This window comes from Panthera uncia (genome assembly GCF_023721935.1).
Source record: "Panthera uncia isolate 11264 chromosome A3 unlocalized genomic scaffold, Puncia_PCG_1.0 HiC_scaffold_11, whole genome shotgun sequence".
NCBI classification, from domain to species: Eukaryota; Metazoa; Chordata; class Mammalia; order Carnivora; family Felidae; genus Panthera; species Panthera uncia.
Genome location: NW_026057578.1, coordinates 94018831 through 94035011, shown reverse-complemented (window position 1 = coordinate 94035011; position 16181 = coordinate 94018831).

Below are 16181 nucleotides of genomic sequence, written 5' to 3'. Positions count from 1 at the left end.
CCTGGGAAAGTATTATTCTAAATTGCATCTGATTCTACCATGTCTGAAGCATGGTATATTTCAATAAATTCTAGTACCTGTTGTTGAATGTGTGCACCAGAAGCCCAAGCTCTTTCCTAAGCAGAGAGAGCAACAATAATGAAAAGAGAATAATGAAGAGGAAGAATAATAAAGAGGAGATAGTGACGTGAAGGTAAGTGGACAGTTTTGAGTGAAGTAGAGCAGTTTTCCTGAAAATGTGGTTCCCAGATAACAGTATCCACATCACATAGGGATTTCTTAGAAATGCAGATTCTCCAGCTTCACTCAAAAATTACAGAACCAAAATAATTTATTATTTTAATAAGCCCTCGGTGATTCTGATGTATAGTAACATTTAATAACCACTGAAGTAGAGTTAAAGGCACCTTTCCTTTTTTATCAACAAGGACAGCTTGAGTAGACTGTGTCTGCACTACAAAGGGTTAATCTCCAATATCAAGTACAAACCTGACAGATACAAAGACAATACCCAGACAAAAAATTGTGTGAAGCCTCTGATTTCTTCTTGAAATCATTCAAAGTCCCAGCTAGGTAGGAGATTGATCTTGAAGATTAGGAGGTCAAAATTCTTCAACAGACTCTAATTTTAGGAAATCTGCTCCTAGAGGCATTAACTCCCACTTTCAATAATCCAAAATAATTGTTGTATTCTTACAACAGTTACTTACTTGACCTACTATTATTAAAATAGTATGTAAATCCCATTCCATTTAACTAAAATTTAGTGCCAAAGATCTTTAGAAAGTTTCTAATAAATGTTATGGTTTTCAAATAGAGCTTGAGAATAAAACAGCTTAAGGGGATATTTGACAGTTAATATAAAGTTAGAGGTCAGGTAGTAGTGAATAATAATAATAGCTAGTACTTACTGAATGATTTTTCTAAATCAGATTTTCTTTGGAGGTCCATGTATGTATAATCTTAGTTCATCTTTGCAAAAAACTTATGGGGTATCATTCCCATTTTTATATGAGAAACTGAGGAATCTAGAAGTTACAAAGTTTGCTAAATTCATGAAACTACTAAGGGAGAGCAATGTTTATTAATTTAAACAATCAGCTTGTGGAGTCTAAGCTCTTAACCATGACAATGGTCTTCTTGCCATGTCTGAGCAAGAGGTCATGATTAAAAGGCACATGCTGTGATATCATTTGATAAATATTAACTAGCTTATAAAAGAAATTGACTTCTCAAAGGAAAGACATCATTGTGATATAATGTAAGCAATGGAATATCAAATGAAATTTGAGAAAGTTTTGAAATTCTCCATCAAAATTAGTACTAAAAGGAGATAAATTTTTAATGTAAAGATAGCAACATTTGGGATGGTGTAATTACTATAACTATTTTTTTTTTAGTTTTGAAGAATTCTATTCAAATTAATTTTCAAAATATAAAAATGTTCCAAAAATTGGAACCATTTATGATGGTAATTTTTATATTAGGTTACACACACACACACACACACATATACATATAAATATATACATTTTTACATACAAAAATGTAGCTTTTCTATCCCAGATGGTATTAAATATAAATGAAGCTATTTTTTATTGTTCAGAGTTAGAATTGTAAGTGTTCTTACATTTATAAGTATATTCTTTTACTTAAAATTATAAGCTCTAGTGCTGTAAGATATTGCAAAATTGGAAACTATGAGGCATATTTGTCCAATAAGCAGTATCTTGCTCATAGTTAGTTCTCTGTATTTATTAGACATAAGATTGGAGAAATGGACTGGGGTCATATCAAATAGTGCTATGAATATTAATAACTTTGAATTTTATTTGACATGTAATGAGATTAAGAGTTTATATTTTTAATCAGGAGTTATATAATAAGGGATGATTTTTCAGGAAGTACAATGTTTAAGATGGATGGAAAAGGAGAAAATAGGCACAGAAATGTATTGTGAGATTATTAAAATTGTCCAGGTGTATTGTGAGATTATTAAAATTGTCCAGGTGAGAGGCAGTGGAGGTTTAAATTAGAGTATTTCAAAAGGAACTTTGAAGGGGAGTCAGAAACAATGGGCATTTCACTTTTAGAATGAATAGCAGGTGAGAGGGAGAGAGAGAGAGAGAGAGACCTAGATGATTGTGAGCCTTTGACTGATAGGTGGGCACTAGTACCATAAGAACCCCCAAAATAAGCTTTCCAGAGCACCCCCCTCATGGCAGTCCCTACTTAGACAACCATTTCCATTTCAGAAAATGACACAATGAGATGAGGTTTCTCTGAGGTTCCTTCCAGCTCTAAAATTCTGTATCATTGTAAAAGTAGATTTGAAATTAACTAACCGAGGCGACTTAGCAGAACTATAATGAATGCATAGACATAGGCATTGGTAACAGGTTGAAAAATGTACCTCTATCAAGTTCTAACATTTTCATGTAGCATTTTTAAGCATGTACATGCAGAAAATAATGCTAAATATGAGGTAATTGAATCAACTCAGGTTCTTATAGTTTTCTTTCTTTTTTTTCCCCCAGCAATTAATAACCCCTAATTTGCTGGCAACAGCTATATCACTTTCATGTTACAAACATGGATAACTGTGTGTAAGTTTTAATGTTTATAGTTGAGTTACAACCTCCACAATCTCAGCCCACAGTCATCCTTAAAAAATGAGTAAAGGGGTGCCTGGGTGGCTCAGTCGCTTAAGCGTCCGACTTCGGCTCAGGTCATGATCTCATAGCTTGTGAGTTCGAGCCCCGCGTCGGGCTCTGTGCTGGCAGCTCAGAGCCTGGAGCCTGCTTCAGATTCTGTGTCTCCCTCTCTCTCTGGCCCTCCCCCATTCATACTCTGTCTCTCTCTGTCTCAAAAATAAATAAACATTAAAAAAAAATGAGTAAAACACTGAAGTAGCAACCCACAGCTCCTAATACATGGCAATAAAAAATAAAAATTAAAAAAAACTTTTTTTTTCAATTTCCTTGAAGAATAGTTTAAATGAATTCTTCATCCACTGGGTAAATGTGGTCTTTAATACCAGTGACTCAAATAATGAATATATTTCAGAGAAAAGAATCTGGCTGAAAGGGTATACTGAAGGATTGTTCTTCCTAATAATGCGGTATCCTGCTGCTTGACTTTCTAAACTCACTTCAGTATTTGCATTATGGAGAAAGTGATAACTTTGGAGAACATACACATTTTCTTCAGCAGTGTAAAATGAAATCCCAGGTTATGAAGCCAGGCTTTATGGAAGGTCACCACTTATCACCTTGGCTCTGTGACTGTAATTTTCTCCTTTTCAAACAACTCTAGTACTCCTGCTAGAACAAGTTTTCTTTCACTACATCACTCTGTGGCCCAAGATTTCCTGTTTTCGTACATACCATTTTCAGAATCCTAGTTGACGTTCGGTCTCCCCCAGTGTCTTATTGTACTCAAATTATGCAAATGTATCTTATTTTGATTTTGATCTACCTTCCAGTATAAATCTTTTCTCCTCCCACATTAAGTCACTCTCTACTGCTTGACACCTTTCTTTTATGTTCCTCACTCTGTCTAGAATGACTGCTCTTCTCCTTCTCCTACCTAAATCCCACGAGTTTTAAAAGTGCTATTTCACCATTTCACTTCTGTCATTTTAACTGTATTTATTTCTCCACAATAATAGGAAATATATGTCATCTTCTTTATTTAATGGGTTCGGTTAGTACTTGGCCAGCTGATGGAGATATATTATGATGCATTTATTAGTTTTCTTAAAAACTCCCACCTGTGGTCATGGTAATTGAGTGTAGCAGCCAAACTATGTGTATGCGTATGTGCTTGCATGTGTTTATTTGATAGGTTCTTTTTAAATGACAGTTAATAGTTACTTGGTCATTAAAGTGTTTAATAGTTATAGTTCATATTCAGCAAACATTTAAGTGCCTACTATATCTTAAACATTATAATTATTATAAATTGTAAACTTACATTGTAAATATAATGCTACAAAATAAACCACCAGAAAATCTCAGTGATTTCAATAAAAAGTATTTATTTCTCTATCACATATGTCTACAAATCATCTCAGGTTTAGCTGATCTTGGCTAGGTTTAACTAGATTTGACACCTAGCTCTGATTATTTCCTAGGCCTACTTCAATTATCACTCATCATCCTTGGATGATGGCAAAAAGAAGAGAAGAGCACAAGGTCAATCCTACATTCACATTTCCAGAGGCTACTCATGTTTTTGTCCCTTAACATTATGTTGGTCAAAACAAGCGATATGACTGAGGACCAAGTCATGGGGAGACCATGGTAAAGAGTGAGCGTGAGCATGTACATAACTCCTACAGTGGACTGGTAAATTGAGAATAATAATTCATTTATCATAAGGGAGCAGACATACGAAGCCAGCTTGTAGTTAGTCCTGCCATCATGCAGTTTATAGACACTTTAGGGAGACAAAGTTAGAAGGTGATTAAAATACAGTAATATAAATAAAACATGTGAGATCATTTCCACACTGGTCTAAGGTGGTATATGAAAACCTACTATTTGTCAGGAAGGCATAGAATAGGTACTGGCTTATATCAAGGTTACATTGTAATTGTACTCAGGCTAGGCATTCATGGGAAGTAAGGAGGTGATAAGTAGCCATAATTAGGAAGAAGGATGTTTAGAGTGAAAAAAAGTTATCTCAGACACTGTTTTTGTTTTTACCATTTTTCTATGTATCACTGAAATAGAAAAATGAGAAGGTCCCTGAATGTCAGTTTTGTGTGCTGTGGGAACCTCCAGAAAAATCTGTCCAGTAGACACTAAAGTACATCCCTGGAAGGAAACTACTTGATGTTAGAAATTCTTTAATATGTATTTTCTCCTCCCAGTAACTCTGTACAAAGCTGTCACATGACATTAAATCGCTAACATGGTGATCATACAAACACACCCAAACATAGAAGTTGTGATATGGTCAATGCTAGAATAGAGTTATCAGGACTATGAGATGACAACACCATACTGAATAAAACTTTTAGAATTAAAAAGGATTTGTAAGTGAAAAAACAACCTTCCATTTATCTTTAAATGATTTACTTCACATGTGTTTTCATTCCCTTGACAAACATTTAATTGTTGGGTCTGAAAGTTTCCTGGAGGAGAGGTCCAAGAAAAGGCTAAATTCAACTTGGCAGCATCAGGAAGAAGACGTCTTGTCAATCGCTTTCTTGTCTTAAAGTGAAGAATGAGGATCAAAAGGACAAGATTAAGAGTGAATCTAAAAAAAAAAAAAAAATTGCTCAGTAAGTCACTGTGTTCTTTACTACCCCTTGGTTTAATTAACAAGTAATGAGTCATCTTGGCTTATTAATGACCCCCCCAATTCACCAAGATAGGAATGTGAATTTGAAGTCCCAAACAGTACTGAGACACACTCTTTGGGATTAATGTAATCATGGGCTGCCATAAAGTGACACAGGATCATGTTCTCAGCAATGCATCATGCAAAGAATTAAAGTAGGGAATGGCAGTGATTTGGGTATGTGAAGTTAAAAAAATTTGGGGCGCCAGGGTGGCTCAGTCGGTTAAACGTCCGAATTCAGCTCAGGTCATGATCTCATGGCTTGTGAGTTCGAGCCCTGCATCAGGCTCTGTGCTGACAACTCAGAGCCTGGAGCCTGCTTCTGCTTCTGTGTGTGTGTCTCTCTCTCTGCCCCTCCCCCACTCATACTGTCTCTCTCTGTCTCTCAAAAATAAATAAACATTAAAGAAAAAAATTAAAAAAAAAATTAATTCTGGAGCGCCTTGGTGGCTCACTCTTTAAGCATCGGACTCTTGATTCCGTCTCATGTCATGATCTCATGGTTTTTGGGCTCTGCACTGACAATGTGGAGCCTGCTTGAGATTCTCTCTCTCTCCCTCTCTCTCTCTCTCCCTCTCTCTCTCTCTCTCTCCCTTTGTCCTCCCCTCTTGTACTCTCTCTCTTTCTCTCAACATAAATAAACTTAAAAAACAAAAAAAAAAAAAAAAGAGTAATTCTATGCTGGAGTTCCATGTGCCAAGATACAGTTTAACTTCCTCTTCTTTAGTCCACCCCGAATCTAACACAAATTTGCCTACATATCCTAAGTTTCTATTCAGAATAATTTCAGCAGAAAATGTATATGGAGTATGAAGTACACTTATACCTCAGAACATGGCTATTTAAGGCAAGTTCTTATTAAGTGCAAGAGAATGGGGTGGTTTGGCAGTGGTTGGAAACTGGAATCACACAGACGCATGGAGGAGACCATGGCACTGGGAAGCTAGACAAGACTGAAGGTGTGGTGAGAATCACAGCACAAGGAGCAGGATAAGAATCAATCTGTTTGGTCACAGATAAAGGTATCTACAAGAGGTAGTAGGTGTGTTTAGGCATCTAATAGATTTGAGAATCTTGACCATTCAAGATGGAGATAAGCAGTTAGCATTAAGGAAATTTTAAGCAGCTCATAGGCAGCAGCCATCAGAAACTGGATACTGAAGAGAAATTTGGGTAATGTATAGTTTATAAAGACAGAACCTCAAGCATTTGAGGAAATAAAACAAAACAAACAAACAAACCCTGTTTTAACCAGTAGAGCCTGAGCTGAAGCTTAAGTTCTAGGAAGGAAGCAAGGCATGGTAATCAGTACTTGGGTACTTACAAGTCAGGGGCAACCTGTAAAAGGTGGCAACATTGAATTCCTTAGAATCAGGTTGAGGAGGCCTTAACCCCCTCAGTACTGGCCTTAGAAATTGGATAAAGGCTAAACTGTCAGATAAGTGTTAAGAAACATTAGTTATGGGTAAAGAAAATAAACAAGAAAATTTGGGAACCCCCAATATATTCCAAAACAGTAGGGTTGATAGCTTCATATTTGTTGAATAGTAACTGGTCTTAAGGAAAATTTCTCTAATATCAATCCCGGAGGCAATTCCTAATCCTATGCTAATTCAAATGTGGCTTTTTTGCAAATCCTATAGAATCTCAGCCTCTGGCCCTAATATTAGCAAATAAATTAATGAAATCTACATGAGACAGTATTGTGGTCTACTGTTAATAAATGAGGGTATGGAATAGTTTAACTTCACTTTTAACTCTCAGTACAAAAATAAAAACAACCCCCGAAAAGCAAGATATTGGGTTTCCATGTCTAGATACCCTTTTTTCTTGTAAATAGTAAGGTTTACACCTGCAAAATTAAATTACTTCTCTGAGGTAAAAATGTTAGTCTCATTTATTTCAATCACATGCTTTTAACTTTCACACAAATTCAAATATTAAGTGCCTATATTATAATGTCTCACAATGTTATAGACCTGCCTTGTAATTTGTGAGCTTATGAATCTTCCAGAGAGGATGCGATGATGATCATTATGACAATGATGAAATAATAATAATAATAGTAATAATAATAATAATAATAATAATAGTAATAAATACAAGTTACCATTGTTGAACACAGAAATTTGAAAATTTAGGCCCAATCCTGAAATGCTGGACTTCTAGGGTCAGAGGAATGAGATCTGAGAAATGGTTTAAGAATGAGGACATTGTCTCTTCCATAAAGAATTTGAAGTTCTAGCATACATACCTCCAAACTTATTTCCTACATACAGATATTTGAGATTTTGTCCACATATGTTGATAGCTCCAAAGGGGAAACACCTAGACATAATCCCATAGGAACAGTACAGCTTGGGTATATGGTAAATAACATCCCTGGCAGAAATCAGCTGGGAGAAACCTGACTTGTTTCCATCACTGATAAAACCCCCTTCTGTGGAGGCCACAAAGCTAAGTGCTGCTGGTGTCACTGAAGAAGTATAGTATCAACTTGTAGGGGCACCCGGCTGGCTCAATTGGTGGAACATGCAATTCTTAATCTCAGGGTTGTGGGTCCAAGCCCCACATTACATGTGGAGCCTACTTGAATAAAAAAATAATAATTTTATAAAAAAAAAAAGAAAATCAACTTGTAGTATGAGATGCTAAAGATGCTAAGAGTCAGATAAGAGATTTCAGATATATGCACACCCAGCTTCCATTAAATTAGCTATCGTGACAGGAAAAAAAGGAGAAAAACAATCCCAAACAACTCTCAAAACAAGCCAATCATCTGTAGGACTCTGAGAGGAAATTTATAATTCCTATAGCTTCTAATTATTGTTTAATTGCCCACTTTGATTGTTCCCTGCAGATAGATTGAGGAAGTCAAGCTATTTTGACATTCTGCAGTTTATAGGCGATCATGTATTTTAATTGTCATTTCACAGAGCAGTCGACAGAATTATACTGATCTGTTTGAAGTCAAATGATTAGTTAGAGGCAGCATCACTAAATAGACATCTTTTATTTAGTTCAGGGTTACTATGAAATCAATGGTGTATCATCACACACAGACATACACACACTGTTTTTTTGTTGCAGCAATAACCACAGTGATAGGATATTTAGAGATCAGGCCTTTGAGAGGTAATTAGGTTTCAATGACATTATGGGGGCGGGACCCTAGTGATGGGTTTAGTTCCCTTATAGAAAAAAGACACCTGAGAGCTTGCTGTGACCTGTCTCTCTGCCATTTGAAAACACCAGATGATGGTCCTCTGCAAGTCCAAAGAGAGCCCACACTAGAAACCAAATTAGTCTGTACCTGGCCCTTGGATTTCCAGCCTCCTAATTGTGAGAATACACATTTCTGTTATTTAAGTCACCCAATGTACAGTATTCTGTTATGGCAGCCTGAGCTGCCAAGAGGAAAATCCTTTCCCTTTCTTTACTCACTGCCTGACAGTGTAAAAACTGAGGGCTTCAAGGCTGGGAAGACTGGTTCTGAAGACAGCATTCCCAATCTGCATTTGCATCCTCTTCCTTGCCTTGGTATCATTCTCTCTCTTTTCTTTCATCTGAAGAGGCCTCTTTCAACAAGCTTTAACCCTTCACTTCATGTTGCAGGATTCTGAAAAAGCTCTCCAAATCCTTCCCCAAAGCAGGAGAGGTTTCCATTGCGGAGTTGGGCACTGAGCTCCTTAGAAGGGCTACTGCTGTTCTTCCTGCAGTACATTTCCCCTACTCTCTTCTGATAGATGCTACAGCCAAATTACATACACAAAACAAAGCTACTTCCAAAATTACCCGGGGTTATGGCTTCTATTCTCAGCTTTACTTTTGCCAAACAGACCAGATGTTAGAGTTCTTCTGAAAGTGCATACATCTTGGGATTAAAGGCTATTTACATAAAAGTTCATTGTTCGTAATTGACCCTCCTGATGGCTGGTTCTGGCCTTTTCACATTCTTTCTCATCTCCCAATAGATACATGGATAGGCATAAAGAACTAGAAATATTTTAAAAGATACAGATCAAAGTAGAGAGAAATGTGTGTGGTTAATATTTTAAATATTGAAAATAAGTGTTGGTGAAGGAGGAGATGGCAAAATACAAAACCCAAGAATAAAAAATTAAGAATTGGCAAAGCATTGATTCCTTGAGTTTGGAGAAGCTGTTGGGTGAAAAAAACCCAGGGCTAGTAGTGTCCACCCCACACCCGTCTAAAGGACGCTACCCTCCAGAGTAACACAGTGCCACAGAGGCACAGTTCAGATAGTAATCCCCAACCAACGGTGCTGTGGATGGAGGCAGGAGATGCTTATTTTATGTAACAAGTTCTCTTGCTCATTCCCTCGTTCAAGAAATTTTCTCTGTTCATCTCTTTGTTTGTAATGTGTTCTTCCTCTTTATCTTGGTAATCCTTCCAGACTTAGTTTTTGTCTCATTCTTTCTAGGCTAACTTGGGCCTCAGGGGTTATCTGTATGCTGAATACACAAGTTGTAAGGAACTGTATTTATATATTTATAAAAATATATTTTTATATTTTATATTTATAAAAACATAAAAATATATGTAAATGTAACATATATATATATATATATATATATATATTCCCTACCACTTTTTATGAGGTTAAAAATAATGTAAATTGTGCCTCCATTTCTCTATTAGAATGAATTAAGTCAGTATAAATTTATTCTTTAAATATATAGTCATTGGCTACTTAATATATAAAGCACAGTGCTAGACCTTGTGGGTGGGAACGTTGAAGAATTATAGCCCAAGTTACTGAAGACTCACAATCGAAGAGAACATACCTAAGATAAGATAAACTGACTTCAATTTTTTTTTTTGTTTTATTGTGGTAAGAACAGTTAACATGAGATCTACCCACCTAACAGATTTTTAAGTGTACAATAAACTGCTGTTATTTATAGATGCAGTGTTGTACCACAGATTTCTATAACTTACTCATCTTGCATAACTGAAACTTTAAACCTTTTGATTAGCAACTTCCCATTTCCCTCCCCCCGCTGGTAACCACCATTCCACTCTCTGATTCTGAGTTTGACTATGTTAGCTACCTCATATACAGGAGACCATGCAGTATGTGTTCTGTGGTTTACTTCACTTAGCATAATGTCTTTTAGGTTCATCCCATGTTGTATTACATAGGGCAGAATTCCCCTCGTTTTTAAGGTTTAATAATATTTTATTATATGTATATGCCGCTTTTCTTTTAAAGCATTCATCCATAGATGGACATTTAAGTTATTTTTACATCCTGAGTATTGTGAATAGTACAGCAATGAACATAGGAGTGCTGATATCTCTTTGAGATCCTGATTTAAATTCTTCTGCATAAATATCCGGAATTGGAAATGCTGGATCATATTGTAGTTCTTTTTTAATCTTTTGAGGAGCCTTCATACTATTTCCACAGCGCCTCACCATTTTACATTCCCACCAGCAACATACAAGGGCTCCAATTTCCCCACATCCTTGCCAAACACTTGGCATTTCTTCTTTTGATAACAGCCATCTTCATAGGTGTGAAGCAATATATTATTGTGGTTTTAATTTGCATTTTCCTGATGATTAGTGGTGCTCAGTATACTACTTTTATATGCACTGCAGTTTTGGAGTTATGAAAGTGTAGTGGAGGGAGAGAGAAATGTGGGAAGGCTTCTTGAAGGAAGTGTGCTTTATTATGAAGCTTCAAACATGGATAGAACTTTAGATGAAGGGAATAGATTGAACAAAAGTATATTTCTTGGGTATGCCCTGTGTTTACCAGATTCCAAATGTACTTGGTGATTCTCTGAGAAATTTCTTTACTCTGATAAATTAGATTCCTATGACCTGTATTATAATTTCACTATCTATACTCATAATGATATCTTCAAAGTATTTTTACAAGACTCAAAACATTTTAATATTTATAACGACTTTGGAAAAAAGGCACCATTAACCCTGTTTGTAGATAAGCAACTGGATATCCAGGCAGGTTAATGGAGAAGAAAATAACAGGCTTTGGAACTAAACCCGTTTTTTTAAACCTTAAGACAGATTTTTTTTTCTCATTTAGAAAATAAGCTGTTTTATTTCGTATCTGATGTAAGAAGACAACATAGATTATATCATGTCTCTTTTTAATTCTTAGAAAATGAAAAGCTTACTTAATTTTGAGTGTTAATAAAAGTATAAACACCTGTGAACATTTGTAAAGATGGCATTTTAATAGAAAGATATATTAAAATAGTTTTGAATCAGTAATAAATTTATCACATATACAAAAGGAGATACTTAGATGAATCTGAGAAAGAGCAGTAAATTAAAAAAGCTGTACTACCCTATGACCCAGCAGTAGCACTGCTAGGAATTTACCCAAGGGACACAGGAGTACTGATGCATAGGGGCACTTGTACCCCAATGTTTATAGCAGCGCTCTCAACAAGAGCCAAATTGTGGAAAGAGCCTAAATGCCCATCAACTGATGAATGGATAAAGAAATTGTGGTTTATATACACAATGGAGTACTACGTGGCAATGAGAAAGAATGAAATATGGCCCTTTGTAGTAACGTGGATGGAACTGGAGAGTGTGATGCTAAGTGAAATAAGCCATACAGAGAAAGACAGATACCATATGTTTTCACTCTTATGTGGATCCTGAGAAACTTAACAGAAACTCATGGAGGAGGGGAAGGAAAAAAAAATGAGGTTAGAGTGGGAGAGAGCCACAGCATAAGAGACTCTTAAAAACTGAGAAGAACTGAGGGTTGATGGGGGGTGGAAGGGAGGGTAGGGTAGGTGATGGGCATTGAAGAGGGCATCTTTTGGGATGAGCACTGGGTGTAATATGGAAACCAATTTGACAATAAATTTCATATATTAAAAAAATGAAAAAAAAGAAAAAACTGTAGTTGCAATGCTTTTCATTAATAGCATTATTTAGAACTCTCTTTGGGTGTAACTGTCTCTTATTTTCAAATACATGTCCTAGAACTTCATATATTTATAAATGTTAAGAGAGATTCTAAAATATACTTCATTTTTCTCTTATCTTTATTTTCCCCTTCTTCCATATGATAATCTCCAGAAAAGAAGTTCTTATCTTCCTCTATGATACCTTCTTAAAAGCCAGATGTAAAAAATTTTTTTTAATTAAAAAAAGAAAGTCAGATATATATATTTTCATTTTTAAAATGTTTGAAGCAGAAAACAAATGATGAGTATGTCACAGTGAATGACAGGTGACAGAAAAGTTGACAGAGCTTTTTTTGGTTTTTGTTTTTTCTTTTTCTCTAATGTCCCCCATAAAAGTCTTCATTTCCAATGACACTGACAATATATTTCCACCATTAAAAATATTAAGAGTGTACTTAGTGGCTCTTGGCACAAGAAAAGAGTCATTTAAAAGTTACCCTTATTTACTTTTTATAGAGTCTGTCCAAAAGAATATCAATATTTACTGAATATAGCAAAAGAGCTATAGATTTTTCTCATCCAAGAAAGTGGTCAACCTCAGAAATAGCTCTCAAAAATCATTATCTCCAGATATACACTTGGTCCTGGATTTTCAGTCAGGCCCACTTATCTTTTCCAATGCCAACCCTTTCTTTTAAGCCTTGGAGATCTAGAGTAAGGCAGTGCATTACCCAAAGTGTTCGTAAAATGCTCATTAATCTCTGCAGGTGATGTTTCAGACCTTGAAAGGGGCAGGATATCCACCTCACTTCATTCAGCTGTCGTACCTAGAATTCAAAATGTTGTCTTCTGTGAGAAAAACACAAGAGATAGTCTATATTAATCTGTATTCTCAATATTTGTATAGTGAAATGAAAAGGTCAATATATTTAAAACTACATTCTAAAATATTAGATTTGTTATTTTGTACAAAAATAGTTGTAATCTATCATCCAAATGAAATTTAAGTCCGCTTGTTTTATTGACCAAAAGAGGGCCTTTCAAGCTGTCGGTAGATGCATAGGTGTTCATACAAATGCATAGAAACATGTACGCCTGTTTTTTAGTTAAAATATTTTTTAAACTAACTTGTAATAAATTTTAAACAAATAGTATGAACAACATAATTAATTTGTCCATAACAAATATGGTCCCTCATGGGTGACTTGAAACTCTGGAGGTCTAATTTCTTGTTTCATCACCAGTAGCTCACTGTTAGTGGACACAGTACCAACCTGTCTCAATTACAGCTTTGTCATCTTAAATGGGAGTAACTCCATCTGGTGATCTAGAGGGTGGCTGGGTCAGCTGAAGCTCGAGTCACCTCTGCTGTGATTCTATGGTGTCAACTCAAAGTTAAGATTCTGATCAACTATGTACTCATTACCTCTTTTAGTTCTATCCTATTTCTGTCTTTTCTCCATAATTTACCACTTCTCTTTTCTCATGAAAATGTGAGAAAATACATTTTTTGTCATCATGAGAAGAACCTTCTTCATATCCTCGAAGAAGCTTGACAAAAAGAAGCTGCTCCAGCCCACAACTAATCACTGAGATGCTTTTCAGTTTCAACTCTGATATTCTACATTTTACCACCTTCCTCAGCCAATGAGGTTGACCTACCTTCATGTATTTCTTGTTGCAGAAATGTTGTCAGATTGAAATAAACATTTATTAAGGGCTTTGATCTTCTGAAAACAAAAAGCCTTATAAAAGTTTATTAGATGAAAAGCACTTTAATGGTTGGGTGTCTGGGCTTTTTTAAATGCCATAGACAATATAAGAATTTCAGAAGATTATTATAAAGATAGGATGTCTGCCACCCTTTGGGATTTGTCTTACAGTCTCAGCACTAGAATTTGATAACTATTCAGAAAGGAATAGATTTTTTAAGTTGTTGCAGTGTCCCCAAACCATCTGTGTTAAATCTCCATGGTAAGTCTCCCTATATTTTGGCGTATGTATGGCATCTAGGTGGTGACTTTGAGAGACTTCATAAGAAAAATCACCAAGGTATTTTTTAGCCATGGTGTCATTCTGCCTTTAATAGCCACTTAATTCCTCCTTAGTGAGTTAAAGAAATAAATAGAAGCTCTTAAATGGGGCATATTACTTTGGTAGAGTAAATTATTAAATAACCACAAAATAATGAAACCATTTGGTTGCTAACATTTATACATGATTATTCAGATAAAAAGCAAGTATCTGGAAAAAGGAGACACTGACGTCTCAAAGTTGGCCTTGTTCCTGAATTGTTTAACTGACTTAATCATTTAATTAACACTAAGTTATGAACATAGGAGTTGTCATGTGAAGACAATAATTAACACATCCAGCTAATTTTGATTCCTCAGAATTTATTCACTCTTCATTTTACCACTATTATTTTTATCATCCTTTGCCTCATTATTCTTGCACCTCTCTCAGATTGCCTTTCTTGCCTCTAACCTCTATTTTGCTGCTACAATGAACAAGTCAATTCTTTTTGAAAAATCCTTCAATTACCCCCAGTGACTATAACAGTGATTACCAAAGTGGGTGTATCACTCTCCCAGGAATGTACTTGGTAAATTACTGCTGTGTACGAATAAAACACCAGAATTTCCATTTATGATTTATCACATCCTTTTAGAACATGTTCTGTTTATTTTTTTTTTATTTACTCGTTTAATGTTTATTTATTTTTGAGAGACAGAGACAGAGTGTGAGCAGGGAAGGGGCAGAGAAAGAGAGGGAGACATGGAATCTGAAGCAGGCTTCGGGCTCTGAGCTCTCAGCACAGAGCTCGAAGCATGTCTCAAACACATGGACTGTGAGATCATAACCTAAGTTGAAGTCAGACGCTTAACTAAAACACTCAAGCACCCCAAACATGTTCCTTTTATTTGAATATTTGGTACTGTTTTCAGTATTGGTACACTAATACTTGGATATTATTCATAAATAAATATATTTATATTAAGATGTTTTCTTAAAATATTTGTAATGATAAAGATAAAATAAGGTACCACTATACACCTATTAGAATGGCTAAAATTAAAATGACTGACCTTGGAATGCCCAGGTGGCTGAGTTGGTTAAGCGTCTGACTTCAGCTCATGACCTCGCAGTTTTGTGAGTTTGAGCCCTTGTATCCGGCTCTGGGCTGCTCAGAGCCTGGAGCCTGCTTCAGATTCTGTGTCTCTCTTTCTCTCTCTCTCTCTCTCTCTCTCTCTCTCTCTCTCTCTCTCTGTCCTTCTCCTGCTTGTGTTCTATCTCTCTCTCCTCAAAATTAAACATTAAAAAAATAAAATAATATAACATAACTTACCTTACCTAGTGTTGGTAAGGATGTTGAGAAGCTGGATTTCGTATGTATTGCTAGAGAGAATGAAAAATGGTACAAAATTTGCAAACAGCTTGGCAGTTTTTTAAAAAATCTTCTATATGAGCCAGTCATTCCTGTCTTAGGTATTTACTCAAGACAAAAGGAAATGTATGTCCATACAAAGACCTACATGAACGTTTATAGTACTTTTATCTGTAATAGCCCCAAACTGGGAACAACTGAAGTTGCCATCCTCAGGCAAATGGATAAATGAATTGTGGTGTACAACCACTTAATTAAATATTTCCCAGCCACAAAAAGTAATGAGATATTGATACGCACAACAGCACAGATGAATCTCAAAATAATTACGCTGAGTAAAAAGATGTATGATTCCATTTCTATAAAACTAGAAAATTGAAATTTATAGTGAAAAGAAAGCAGATCAGCAGTTGCTTGAAAATAGGGAGTGGAGACAGGTGGGAGAGAGGGACAGATAAAGGACATCAGGAGATTTTGTAGGTATTAGATATGTTCAATAATCTTCACTGCGATTACTATTTAGT